This window comes from Pleurodeles waltl, chromosome 6, assembly GCF_031143425.1.
Source record: "Pleurodeles waltl isolate 20211129_DDA chromosome 6, aPleWal1.hap1.20221129, whole genome shotgun sequence".
Lineage (NCBI taxonomy): Eukaryota > Metazoa > Chordata > Amphibia > Caudata > Salamandridae > Pleurodeles > Pleurodeles waltl.
The window spans coordinates 1,242,633,396-1,242,647,282 of NC_090445.1; positions in this window are offsets into that span (position 1 = coordinate 1,242,633,396).

The window sequence follows — 13,887 nt, forward strand, 5'->3', positions numbered from 1 at the left end:
CATTGAATGCTGGTTAAGTACATGAACAAGACAGTGACAAAAGCTGGGCTGCAAGCATGCATTACATTGCAGTTTTGTGACAGTTTTTGTGTGGTAACGAACCAGACTCTACTCCCCTAGGTATTCCACTCAAGCCCTCAGGATTCAGGATGGCCAAGGCCTTCTACTCCCAGGTAAAGAGTATTAATGAGGCACTGGGAGGGCCACCCTGCTCTTTTTGGCCTGAACCTAGTACGTGGAGACCAGGGAATGCACCTTGCCCCTGAGGTCGTTTCACCTCTTCCTGATTTCCTCCTTTGTGTGCAGGGTGGTGCCTACAGCATTCAATCTGGCACTATCCTGTCCCACATTTCCATTTCCTACTGAGAGCAGTGTGCTGACGACTTGGGCTTCAAACAATTGTGGCTCTACTCTAATGACTGCATCCATGATGACTCTCAGCTCATCCTCTGAAAAACATGTATTTTTGGACCGTGACATGACTCAAAAGGAGGTGACAGTGACTAACTAAACAAGACAAGTGAATTTGGAGAAAAAATATAAACAATGTGTGTGAAGGGTGTAAAATATGATGGTGAAAAAAGGGCTGCCTTATGACAAAAAATGGATGACAAGATATGTGGTCTGTCTTGTAGTGGAAATTCAAGGAATTGTGGTCTGTAGAGGGGTGTATTTTATAGTGGGATTTGCAGACATGTCCACTGGACCACTGTGTGTTAGCTGTGTTGTTTTGGAATTAATCCAATGTGCACCTGTCTGTTACTTTGGTGGACGAGGGCCGCAGTGTTCGACCGCCATTGGCTTACCACTGCGAGGAAACCGCCACGGTGACTGTGTGTTTGCAATATGCTCGGTGGTTTGCCGCAGCACTGACAACACTGGAGGTGGGACCACCTATTTACAGCCCGCTGCACCACTGGTGGTCTGCCTTTTTTGCTTGCTGGATGGCGGTCATGCCTGAATAACTCGTAATACGGCAGTCAGGGGAGTGCCAGTGCAGCGGTCTTTTTAGGACTGCTGACATGGCAGTCTGGTTGTCTGACTGCCAAACTCATAATCAGGTCCTTACTGCGTTGTTCCTCCTGAATGTGTAGATGAGTTCTACACATCAATTATACAATCTGATTAGTTGATCCAAAACAAAGTAAAAATAGCACCTGTTATAAATTACTTTGAGGAAACCTGGATTGAGAATCTGAGCAGGTTGGTTTGTAGGAGAAAGCCAAGGTTCCCTATTGACTGGTGGAACTGCTACTCCAATTATTGAGAAAACGAGGACAAAAACAAATAATGCTGTCGAAGGATAGCATAACTCCTTTAATAAATCTGTTGGGAAAAGTCACCGTAACTTCTATCATTTCTGAGAAATTTAGAAAAAAGAACAAAAGGGGTAATTGCGACTTTGACAGTCACACCATGGGACCGCCAAAGCCACAGTGAGGATGCTGTTGCAATGCCGGTGGCACTCCCCTCACCATATTACAATGTTCCCATCGGGCTGACTGGTGGAAACATTGTACCTTGAAGTTCCTGCTGGGCTGACTGGCTGGAACAGTGCTATAGAATTGGTCTTGGCTCCCTTAAGGGAACAGAGGCCAATACCATAGCACAACAACCCAGCAGACAGTGTGCATTCAGAGGGTAGTGGGCCAGGGGGACCCTGCTCTGCCCATGTCCCCCTGTGGCCCACAGCACTATGTTTCTGCCAGCCTTTCCATGGTGGGGCCCCCACCATGGAAAGGCCTGCGGAAACAGAAGTGGTGATCAGCACAGTGGGGCTGAGTACAACGCCACTGTGGCTGACCACAAGTTTGACTGCTGTCAGGCCATCAGAAACCATGTTCCCAGCAGTGGCGCAGTCCCCGGGTGTTCTGACCTCCAGGGTCGTAATGTGGCAGTTGGACCACCTGTATTAGAGCAGTCCAACCACCACCATGAGTCTGGCGGTCCTTGCACCCCCAGACTCGTACTGGGGCCCAAAGTTTCCAAGGAATGAGAATAGTTCAGTCCTTTTCTGGCAGTCTGAATCCCCAAGTGTCTAAAAAATGAAAAAGGTGAGCAAAGAACTATTGGGCAAGATACAACAATTTCCACTAATGGGGACATCAGAATACTTAGTAAACATCTCTTATATTTTACATAAGTAACCTATACATCGTTTGTTCCCAATTACTTGCCTGTTTTAATTCCCTTTCTGCAACTACAATTGACATTTCTCAAAAGATTTTTCTAAATTAAGAGAACATTAAAATTCCTATCTCCAGAATTCTTCTAACTTCAAGTCATGGTGATTTTTGCAGTGATCTTATCACCAAAATTCACAATCAATAATTTTTGAAAAAAAACTACTTCTGTTGTTTTTAGTGAAAAACAACATACAATTTGTAAGGAAAAAAATCACACAAAATAGAGATGAGAATGCTTGCTTCTACCTGTTGCTTTCCATTCGAAAACTCTTCCTTGATGGAAAAAAACCCATCAAACTAATATTTCTCGACCTAAATTAGTGAGAAACAACTCGTACATAAAAAATAAGCTTCCAAGGTAGAATAATCCACAATGACAGTTCCAACAGTCCACGTGATCCATTCCAAGCTTTACGATAATAGGTATTAGAGTAAAAAACTTCACCAAAAAAAAAACTTGTTTTTTTAAGCAAAGTAGCTTTAAATAAAGGTAATTCTGTTTATTAAAAAACACCTTTGTTAAAATCTACTTCAATAAAAAACAACCCATCCCAATGTGAGCATATCAAACCAACCTGCATGTGGGTGTAAAAGTGGTAAAAACAATCAAAACACATATAAATATACTCTTTACACCACATACTATCTCTCCCACCTTTCATTATATTAAACCTATCCATCATAATGTCTCAAAAAGAAACGGTAAACTTTCTGATCAAAGAACAGCTCTGCTTCCATCCAGTCATGACCGCTAAAGAAAGAGACGTAAAACTGCATACGTCAAGGAAAAAAGGAAAAAGAAAAATGGAAAATTAACTCTATTGAAACCAATAGAAAACTGTGGGAAAAACATCTAAAATTATTGGAAAATAATATTCTTAAATATTTTACTTTAAAACAATACCATAATTAGTAAACTATTTAATTCAATTTAAAAATGTTTTTCAGATTGTTATTTAATAAATAACATCTTAAATAATCATGGTGAATTTATTGTATTAAAATTTTATTTTTAGCAGTAAACAATATTTTCATACAGTTTATATTACTTACATATAATTATTTAATGTTTATGACTTTCAACATTTTTTTCAAATTTACTTTCATAAGTTACAACATAATTACTTTAATTTATAAACTAACACTCAAGTATCACATTTTATTACTTCAGTGTTAATACACTTCCCCACCCATTACCCCTATATTTCTTAAATCGTGCCTCTAAATATATAAATTTAACATTTTAATATATATATATCATTTTTTGTTTTTAATTAACACTCAATTATCACATTTTTAATACTAGCGTGTTAATACACTTCTCCACCTATCACTCTTATATCAGTTAAATTCTACCCCTAAAAATATATTTAACATTTTAAAATATATATGCATGCATATATACTTATAAATATATATATGATTAGAAGCATTCCATATGGTGAACTACTGCAATTTCTTATTAAGAGTCTTTTGGCAAGTTTTATGAAGAGTCCTCTGATAAGTTCCTAGATAAAAGCACAATAAGTTTGAAATGCTTTCTAATTATGATTCTGTGGTTTGAGCTAACTTGGATACAATGTACCATTCCCATATGACCACCGCCGTTTTGAGTAAATTGTTGAGTTGTTTCAAGTAGTCTGTTTTTTGTGTCAATGGACTAAGATATTTCAGTGACCAATGTGCTCTTTTCCCCTATCCGTGATCAAGGCTACGGCCGTAACGCGTTGGGAGGAACCTTCTGTGTAATAGTAAACTTTTCTACGACGGGCTGGAAGTGTCCTGAACTTTTCTTGTATTATAAGGAAATGTTTGGAGATATATATATATATATATATATATATATATATATATATATAGTTATTATGTTTTTAACACTCACCTGTGCACTCACTCAGGCGTGAAGTTGATCACAAACTTTTTGTCATTCTCCATGACGCTTTTCGGCCGTACCAGCGGCCTCATTCACATAATCACTGTGTTGAAAAAAATCACCTATATGCGCTATGGGAAATGCATCACCACTGAAGAGGGACTTTCATACAAACACCGTTCGCAAACAACTATGCGCTCAGGGGCCCCATCTTGGTATGCAATATAATACACACAAACATATACTCTATTCTCCCTCCCTGTTTCAAAGACGGTTATTGCTTCAATCAAATATCCCATATCTCAAAATTCCATGATTATTTGTATATTTGCACCATTTGAAATATTTAAAAAAAAAACTCAGGGGTGTCTTCCTGAAATATACTCTCATTACCATTTTTTTCCAAAACAAAAACAAATATGTGTTCACAGGTGCCATCTTAGCATGTAGTATAATGCGCACATTTATAAACTCTATTCTCCTCCCCGTTCTTAGGCAATTCTTGCTTTGACAATAAATCGGAATTCCCATTATTGTCAGTATACTTATAGCATTTTAAGCATTTGGAGCGACTCAAGGGTTTGTATCTAACTACATTTCACACATTATCGAGTTACTCTTTAGATAGTTCATTGTCATTTAAATCACCCTAGCACTCCATACCTCAAAATAGTACTACATAGACATTTAGGTTTGATAATACAGGTTATTGTTGCTAGAAGTTATAATATGCCAATGGTCAAATCCCACAGATTTGTGACAATCTTCCTTCTACACACTTTCCACTTATATGGTGACCAACATCAGTGATTTGAAGGATCTCCTCTTACAAAGAAGAACAAAATATATGTGCTCCGCAAATATATATATATATATATATATATACATATATATATATATATTTTTTCTGAAAAAGCTAATATTTCTGGATTTCATGGATGTTAGTTAGGTTCTGAATTTCCTCACACAAACCCCTAGAAATTCAGCAGTTATAGGTATTCACAGTTTTCACATCAATGAATTTATTGCAGATGTTGCAGTAACAATCTCAATGATGCTGTAGACGTTGTCATAAATAATGTAATATATGGAACAATTGTCTAAAGGTCCTCTGGAAAAATTAATGGAGAAAACTTGTTTTGGGACCTCCCCTTTTTTGCAGTCCTTGCTTGACAGATTACCCCGATCTTTCATAACAGAAGCTGAACTTAGCAAAGCATAGGTTTTGAAAATTTCGTGAAGATTTGTCAAGCAGAGCCAAAGTTACATGCAAAACAAAAAATGCTTTTCCTGTGGAAACTAGGCCCTGACCTAGTGGCAACCACTACTAGCTTATATATATATATCTCTCTCTCTCTCTCGCTCTCTATGTATATGTATAGATATTAGTTTAAGTGGAAAGCAGCTCCAGTAAGGAGCATCCTGCAACATCAGCAACACTCTAGATTTGCTCCCCTCAAATATCTGTTTTTCTGGCAAACTTTTTAAGCATAGGATTGGCACAGTGCCATCCACCTCGAGCTAGAAAGCAACAAAGTCTTTTGTCATTTGTGCAGCAAAATCTTTAAGCATAGGATTGGCCTAGTGCCATCCTTGCTGAGCTGTAAAATGAAAGCCGCCTTTTACCACTCTAGGCGTATTGTTACTGATTTGGACTGGTAAAACACCAATGAGCAAAAGCAACCTTTGACGTGTTTCAATGTCATTACATCTCTTCATAGAGGTCTAGCTTTGTCCAGAACAAATCTGGAGCGTTGCAGGTGTTGCAGGGAGCTCCTTACTCCTTACTCCTCTCTAATTTATGGGTTATTGTAACCCTGAAAGGGTTTTGTTTATACATTTATATATATATATATATATATATACATATATATATATATATATATATATATATATATATATATATATATATATATATATATATGGGTGAGCATCGGCACAGCACAGAAAAGTCTGCAGCCCACTTTTTCTGGTGAATTATTCTTTATTTTACAGTGTAATGTTTCACAACAGTGCGGACAAAGATAAGAAACGGAATGGCCTATGTGTTTCGGCTGTATGCCTCCAACTGCTCCTCACTACCAATCATGTTAGATATCTTTTTATGGGCCCCAATCACCAGAGCTACAACCTCATTTACAACATGTAGGCAACTGCGGCATTCCATGTTTCCTCAATTTGCACAGCACCTAGGTATGTCATTACATCATTCCATTTGGATTACAACCAAACACTCTCTTTCATGTAGAATATTTGTGATTCATATTGACTCTTACATTTTATTAATATTTTAATTTTATCTAACTATGTTTGCATATTTTTGTCATAGTCTTTTATGGCTCATGTCCACAATATCCCTCAATATTCAAAATAATCAAAGGTGTCCACATGGCAGACAGTGCGCATTACGAGGGTGCTGGGCAGGGGACCCCTGCACTGCTCATGTCATGGGCACTGCAGGGCCCCTCGTGGCCTCCTTAACCTGTTCTCCGCCAGCCTTTTCATGGCGTGAAACCACCATGAAATGGCTGGCAGAGAACTAGGTTGTAATCAGCAGGGCAGCGCTGAGTTCAGCGCAGTCTTGGTTGATTCCAACCTGCACCAACATCAGCCCATCGGGAACATTGTTCACAGCAGAGACGGCAGGCGTTTGGTGGTCTGACTGCCAGACTCCTAATTTGGTGGCTGGATCGCCAATCTGGCTGCTGTCATGACCGCCACCGCAAGTCTGGTGGTCTGTTGACCACCAGACTCATAATGAGGCCCTGTATCTCATTATTCCATCAATTTCCCTCTCAAATACATAAAACATGTTTTTCTTTATTTCTCCTAAAGTACACAGTGCATGACTGTAAATAGGCTGATGTAAACGTGGCATTAAACCCCTAATGGGAACATTAATTCAGGACAGGCATATCTCCTTATTTCATTGATTTCCCTCTCAAATACATAAAAGATTTTATTACTCCTCCTAAAGTGCACAATGCATAATTGTAAATAGGACAATATAAATATGGCACTGAAACCCTAATGGAAGCATTAGACATGAGAGGTACAGCTTGATGCCTTATTCCTATAATCCATTCTTTTCTTAATTCAATTCAAATATCCCCTTCCAGAGACTCATATATCATTCCTCAAGGTGCATATAGCATCATAGTGAACAACATCATATGGGAATCTTCTATGCATTAATCCCAAATTAAGTCTATACATTCAGGAATTCCAAATTATTGCACAGTTCAGGTTTGGAATACAAGAGTATCTTACCCTTCAATGATCTGATTAAAGACCTATGTTTCATAACCACATATATACATTAACTTCAAAGTGCAAGACTGCCATGAATTATAAGTATGCACCTAGTCCATAGGGCTGATATAAATACATTAGCTAATACATTTCAGGGGGAGCGTGGCCAAGATGGCTACCGTGTCAGGAAGCTTCTTAGAGAGCTGCGGACTGGGGTCGGCATTTATTTTGAGTGCCAATGGGTCCCGTGATTGAACTGAGACTAGCAAAACCCACAGAAGCTCCGACAACACTTGGACGGCTTCAGCAGAGCCAAAAGTAGCACAACCTGGCTCGCCTGACTCGGAGCCACGGACGCCACTTGTGCATCAGTATTGGCACCACGGCCTGTGAAGGTACGAGGATCGGTGGAGTCCAGGAATGATGGTGAGGGGCCACTGACGACTCAGCAGGGAAGACCCAGCTCATCGTGAATCAGCAGGTGCCACAAGTGAGCCCAGGGGTATTGGCTGCGCTGCAGGCGGAGGTGTAGTGGTGCAGACCAGACTGGTGTGCATGGGCGGCACCCATGGGGAGGTTAGTGCGCACCCATCGGCACCCCCTTTGAGAACTGCAGCTCCAGAATGCCACGTGCCTCACGACGCTTTCGGCAGCAGAAACTCATAAAGGCTACATAAACAACGCGCGGCCTGAGAGGCGACTACTGCCCTTGTTAAGGAATATGATGAGGGACTACAATGAGATGCCGGAGCAGGGGCGAGTTCATTGAGAGTGTCTGGTGTACTGAGCGAGGCTATATGACCATTCAAAGTGACGTGTTGGTGCCCGTAGGAGAGATGATTGCCTCACCCAGAGATCCCTCATAATGAATGGAACAATCATTTGTTTGTCACCCTGCCTTACTGAAATGTTCCTGAAACATAGTAACTAACACTCCCGTGTGGATATCCGACTCACATACCCCAAGACCAAGAAGGCTCCCTTCAATAATTCGGAGGAACTGTGGGGTAGAGCTATTTCTTCACCATACCCATAGCAGAGGGGTGAGCCACTTTGACGACAAACTGGTGGTGACGGCCTACCGACGGTCGACCCCACCCCCTGGAAAAACACGTCTCACTAAAACAGCAGGAGACATGATGCAACCAGGGAAACGACCCTCTGTCACAAGTACATCCCCTTCGACACCTTGAATCCACACTTAATAGCCACTCCGAGAAATTTGAGTAGATCCTACACGCTGTACTGGACACAAAAACCTTGCTGGAGGCCAACATTGACTCAGTATCCCTGGAGGTGAACTTCTTAAAAAACGGACCATCACAAGTTGGCGGATAGGGTCACTGTAGAAAAGTACCATCTTTCTTGGCATGTTGACCCCATTTTTACCTATATGTCAGTATGTTTTTGCCTGTCTCACTGAGATCCTGCTGATCAGGACGGGTCACCCAAGCAGAATCAGTCACACCAGAATCAGTCACACAAACTCTGCCACCGACGCTTCGGGCCATGCAAACAAAATTAGCGAACATGCTTTGCAACTCAGAGAAGTGGATGTGGTGGGACGTTTGCATTGTTTGGCTTCCCCAAACATTCAGAGCTCCCCTGTGCTGAACTTTTCCTTGAGGATTGGCTCCTGCACACCGTGCTGAAAGATAAAACGCCTCCTTTGTTTACCATGGAAAGAGCCCACCGCATCCCGAGACACCCTCCCACGGCAGGAGGACCTCCGCGCCCTCTCATCGCCCGCCTGCTGAACTTCCACTACCGTGATCTCATCATTCAATTGTTCTGCACTAAGGGCCACTGGCACTTCGACAACAAAACAATCTCTGCCTACCCAGACTATACCATGGAAGTGCAGTGCAGGCGTAGCTCTTGTACGAAAGTTAAGCAACGGTTGCGTGAATTGCAGATCAAATATGTTCTCCTCTTTCCAGCGAAGCTCAAAGTTATGAATAATAAAAAGACACACTTTTTCAAACACCAGAGGATACGTGGACCTGGCTGCATGCCAAGGGCCTCACTGCGACACTTGGGACGGAGGAGGAAACAGAAATGTGGGTGACACCTAAAGCTCAGCGACATCGCAGAAAGCCCCCACGGTCCCGTCCTGACCGTGATCAAGCAGTTGCGGAGCAAGCCTGAGTGATTGAGGCAGTGGCACAGCATCAAACCAATTAATTCTCTGCTCCTCGTTCGGATATTATGAGAACATCCGGATCTGAGCATTGCGAATCGGAGGCCTCTTCGGTCTGCAGGTCTGGGGTCCCCCAATTTACCCCCAGCTCTGTAGATGATATTATCTGATTTTGCGTTTCCAATATGTCACAAACTGCTGATCCACTGCTACTGCTTCCATTATGTACCTCTCAGCTGCAGATAGGGCTTCTCAGCTGATGTTGATTTTTGGGACCTCCCCATACTAGGACCAGGGGCCCAGCGCGATGCCCTGGAATGCACTTGCAAGTCACACCCCTACGCTATGCCTAATTGGACACGTTATTTACTAAGTTATCATTGCAAGCGTTATATTGGGAATGGTTCTGTGTTTTGGGTTGCATTCTACGAGGTTTCGGCCCAGGGGGGCTGTTAATAATGTTGGGGTGTTTTTTGATGTATACTCTTGTTCTAAATTGTTCTGCATTGTATTGTTGTATACAGGGTTGTTGATTTACATGTGGGGCACTAACATTGTGGATGACTCTGGGAGGTATCTCTTGTACGGGATGGGGACCACGAGGGTCAAGATGCAACTGGTAGCCCAATAGGTACCTCTTTCAATTACTACATCGGTCCTGATACCTAACAAACTATTATCGGAGAATACCCCACAATATACAATTTTGACATGGAATGTGTGGGGCATGGCATCCCTTATTAAATGCCAGAGGATGTACTCATATCTTAAGCACCAGCAGGTACACATTGCAATGCTTCAGGAGACACCTTACAGCCACGGAGCTAGATTGATTACAGTCTAGGTAGTGAGGACAAACGTATGGCACTATTACCTCCACCTATGCCAGGGGGGTTCTCCTCTGGGTGGCTCCAGGAGTCCCCTTTGCTCTAACTACTCAAAAGATAGCTTCAGAAGGCCGGTATGTTATTCTGGAGGGTCGACCGGATTGGACCCCTCTCAATCTAGCAGCAATATATGCTCTTAATGCTACTAAACACACTTTCTAGATTCCCTAAACTACAAACTCCAACGATATGGGGAGGAGACTTTAATTGCATCCTGGATCTGCACCTAGACCGTTCCCATCCCCTGCTGTCTTCTGCCACAAGCAGCCGTATCTCTCACCATTTCAGAAGACAGTGCACTCATATAGGTCTTTGTGATGTTTGGCACCTGGGCTATCTGCAAGACCATGAGTACTTATTCTATTCACCCGTCCATGACCTGCATATCAGGATTGACATCCTTTTCTGCACCACCCACACAGGACCTCTTCTGAATCGGTCAGAGTACCTAGCACAAACGCACTCAGACCACAATCCGCTAGTGGCGATTCTGTCTTGGGGCACACTACGACCCGTCATCCCCAGCTGGCACCTCCAATCAGAGGCTCTTTTGGAGCCCCCATTCCGTGTCGCACTCTCGCAGTGCATCCAACACTTCTTCAAAATGAATTCTGGTTCGGTTTTTTTTCATGCCGTGGACTGGGAGGCCCATAAGGTGGTGATCCGGGGTCACTGTATGGGGATTCGACAACAGCTGTTGTGTGACCTTTCTGAGGTGGAATGAGATCTGTGTCAAATAGAAGTACAGGGCACAGGGCGAATTGTGTCACCCTCATGGCTTCAACAGTATCGTCTCCACCGTGGCGAGGCAGAACCCACCTTGGGTTATCATGACTTTCTCAAGCGGATCGCTCTACAACATGCGCAGGGAGATCGCTCGGTCAGATTGCTTGTCTGGCTCCTCCGGAGGGAACACCTTGGTGCCCCAGCTATGGTGATTCCTTTGGCTGATGGCATGATATTTACTTCGCAGATGGCTATTAACGATGCATTCCGGAATCATTATCAAAAGCTCTATCAGAAACCTGCTACCCCAAATTTGAGCTGTTTGCAGGAACTTATAAGCGGGGTATCCCTTCCCAGGCTCTCCAATACCCAACAGGATATTATGGAGGAACCCATTCAGCTTGATGATATCAAGGGAGCCATCTCACATATTGCTCGTAACAAAACACTGGGTGCAGATGGCCTACCAATCAAATATTACACCACTAACACCACCGCTATTACACCGCAACTCTTTAAGGTATTTCAGGAAGAATTTGAGCAGGGTCATCTACTAGAATCCTTATGCGAAGGCTTAATAGTGGTGCTGCCTAAACCGGGGTGGAACCTATTAGATGCCCGGTCATACCGTCCCCTAGCTTTACAAAATTTAGACTGCAAGATATTAGGGAAGATCCTGGCAAACCGATTACTTCCTGTAATGCTGACATTAGTCCATCATGCCCAATCAGGCTTCATTCTGGGCTGAAGTACTTTTTTCAACATATGTTGCTTACTACATATCATTCATGACACGCCACAGGATGACATTTACAGGATGGCAGTCTCTTTAGTCATAGAAAAAGCCTTTGCTACCCTGAGATGGGATTTCCTCTTTGTGAGTCTCAGGGCCATGGGATTCGGACCGCGACTTCTGAAATGGATCAACATGTTGTATACCGCACAGCTAGCCAGGGTAAAGACGGGACAGGTGATTTCTAATTGTTTTGTTATACAGAGGAGGACGCGTCAGGGGTGCCTGCTCTCACTGCTTCTCTTTGCCTTGGCAGTGGAACCCCTTACCTGTTATCTGTGTGATCGCGCTGAGGTCTGGGGTGTAGGAGGCTGGCCTGGTTTGTTGTGGATACCAAAGGTACTTACACCTTATACCAGATCCAGTTATCCCTTATTAGTGAAATTTAGTCTGTGTCTAGAAGCCAAGCCTTTCTAGGGGTAGCTGTAGCTGAGCAGCCAAGGCTTATCTAGGAGACGTGTGCAGCTCATGCAATACCACTGTAGTCACACAGTACTTACACACATGAAAGAACATGTTACAAAAATAAAGGCACTTTGGTGACCCAAATGCCAAAAATACCTTAGAGACTATTCTCCCTTAGGAGGTAAGTAATATACACTGTATATACACTAGAATGCAGTAATAGCTGTAAAAACAGCAAGAAAACAGTGTAAATAGTGAAAATGACGATAGCAATGGGCCTAGGGGAAAACAAACCATATACTAAAATATTGGAATGCGAAAGTCAGTTTCCCACCTAGGCAAGTATAGTGTATAGAGGGGTGCTGGGAGTGTCAGAAAACACCAAAGGTAAGTCATAGAACCCACCCCATAGCCCAGGAAAGCAGGAGTAAATCACAGTACGTTTCCTCAGAGCACACAAGAACACATGATAGAAGATTTTACAAGAACCAGAAGTGACTGCAAGACAAAAACAATGGATTCCTAGACCTGAAGACCTGTGGAAGAAGGGGACCAAGTCCAAGCACTGAAGAGTCCAGGGAGAACAGGAGCCTCTGATAACCCAGATGAAGGTGCAAAAGAAGAACCACTGGTGAAGAACAACAGTCAGTACTCTACCCAAGAAGATGGATGCAGGTTCCTGGTTGGTGCAGATGATGTCCCACGCAGATGGAAGATTGCAGCCTGGTTTCCATCGCTGGATTCTGCCAACAAGCCTTGGCAAAGGCAAAGCTCGCGGTTAGGGGAAAATGGTGCTGCCTTGTACCAGGAGGGACTTGGTGGCCTCCACCCAGGAGGGTGAGACAGAGGGGGATCTCAGCAAGTCAGAGAGCCAACAGGAGACCAGGCAGCAAGCACAGGAGTCCCACAGCACAGGGACAAAGAAGGTGCAAATGGAGGCCCACACGGCACTACACACAGGGATCCAATGCTGCTGGAGAACCACTCAGGAAGCAGTGCATCTCAAGAAGGAGTGCTGGGGGGCGAAGCTGTGCTGTGCATGAAGAACTTTGTGGAAGGTCACACACAATCTTTGGCAACTGCAAAACACGTGGTGTACAGGGGTAAAGTCTTGCGTGGGGAGGCAAGCTTTTACCTTCACCAAAGTTAGACAGCTGGACATTAGGACCAAAGGGACCACTTCAGTCCACCACCCGTGTTGCTGGATCCATGCACTTTGTCAGGTGAGAGGACCCACGCCACCGGTCGTCGCTGCAGAGGGGTGCCTGCTGAAGCAGGGAGTGACTCCTTCACTTCAAGGGAGATTCCTTCATTCTTCTGGTGCAGGCTGAAGACAGGCAGTCCTCAGAGGAAGAACGACCTGGAAACAGTTGCAGCTACTGGCAGGAGCTAAAGATACAGGGGGTCATTCCGACCCCGGCGGTCAAGGACCGCCGGGGTTGGCGGGAGCACCGCCAATAGGCTGGCGGTGCCCCGCAGGGCATTCTGACCGCGGCGGTTTGGCCGCGGTCAGAAGAGGAAAACCGGCGGTCTCCCGCCGGTTTTCCGCTGCCCGACGGAATCCTCCATGGCGGCGCAGCTTGCTGCTCCGCCATGGGGATTCCGACACCCCATACCGCCATCCT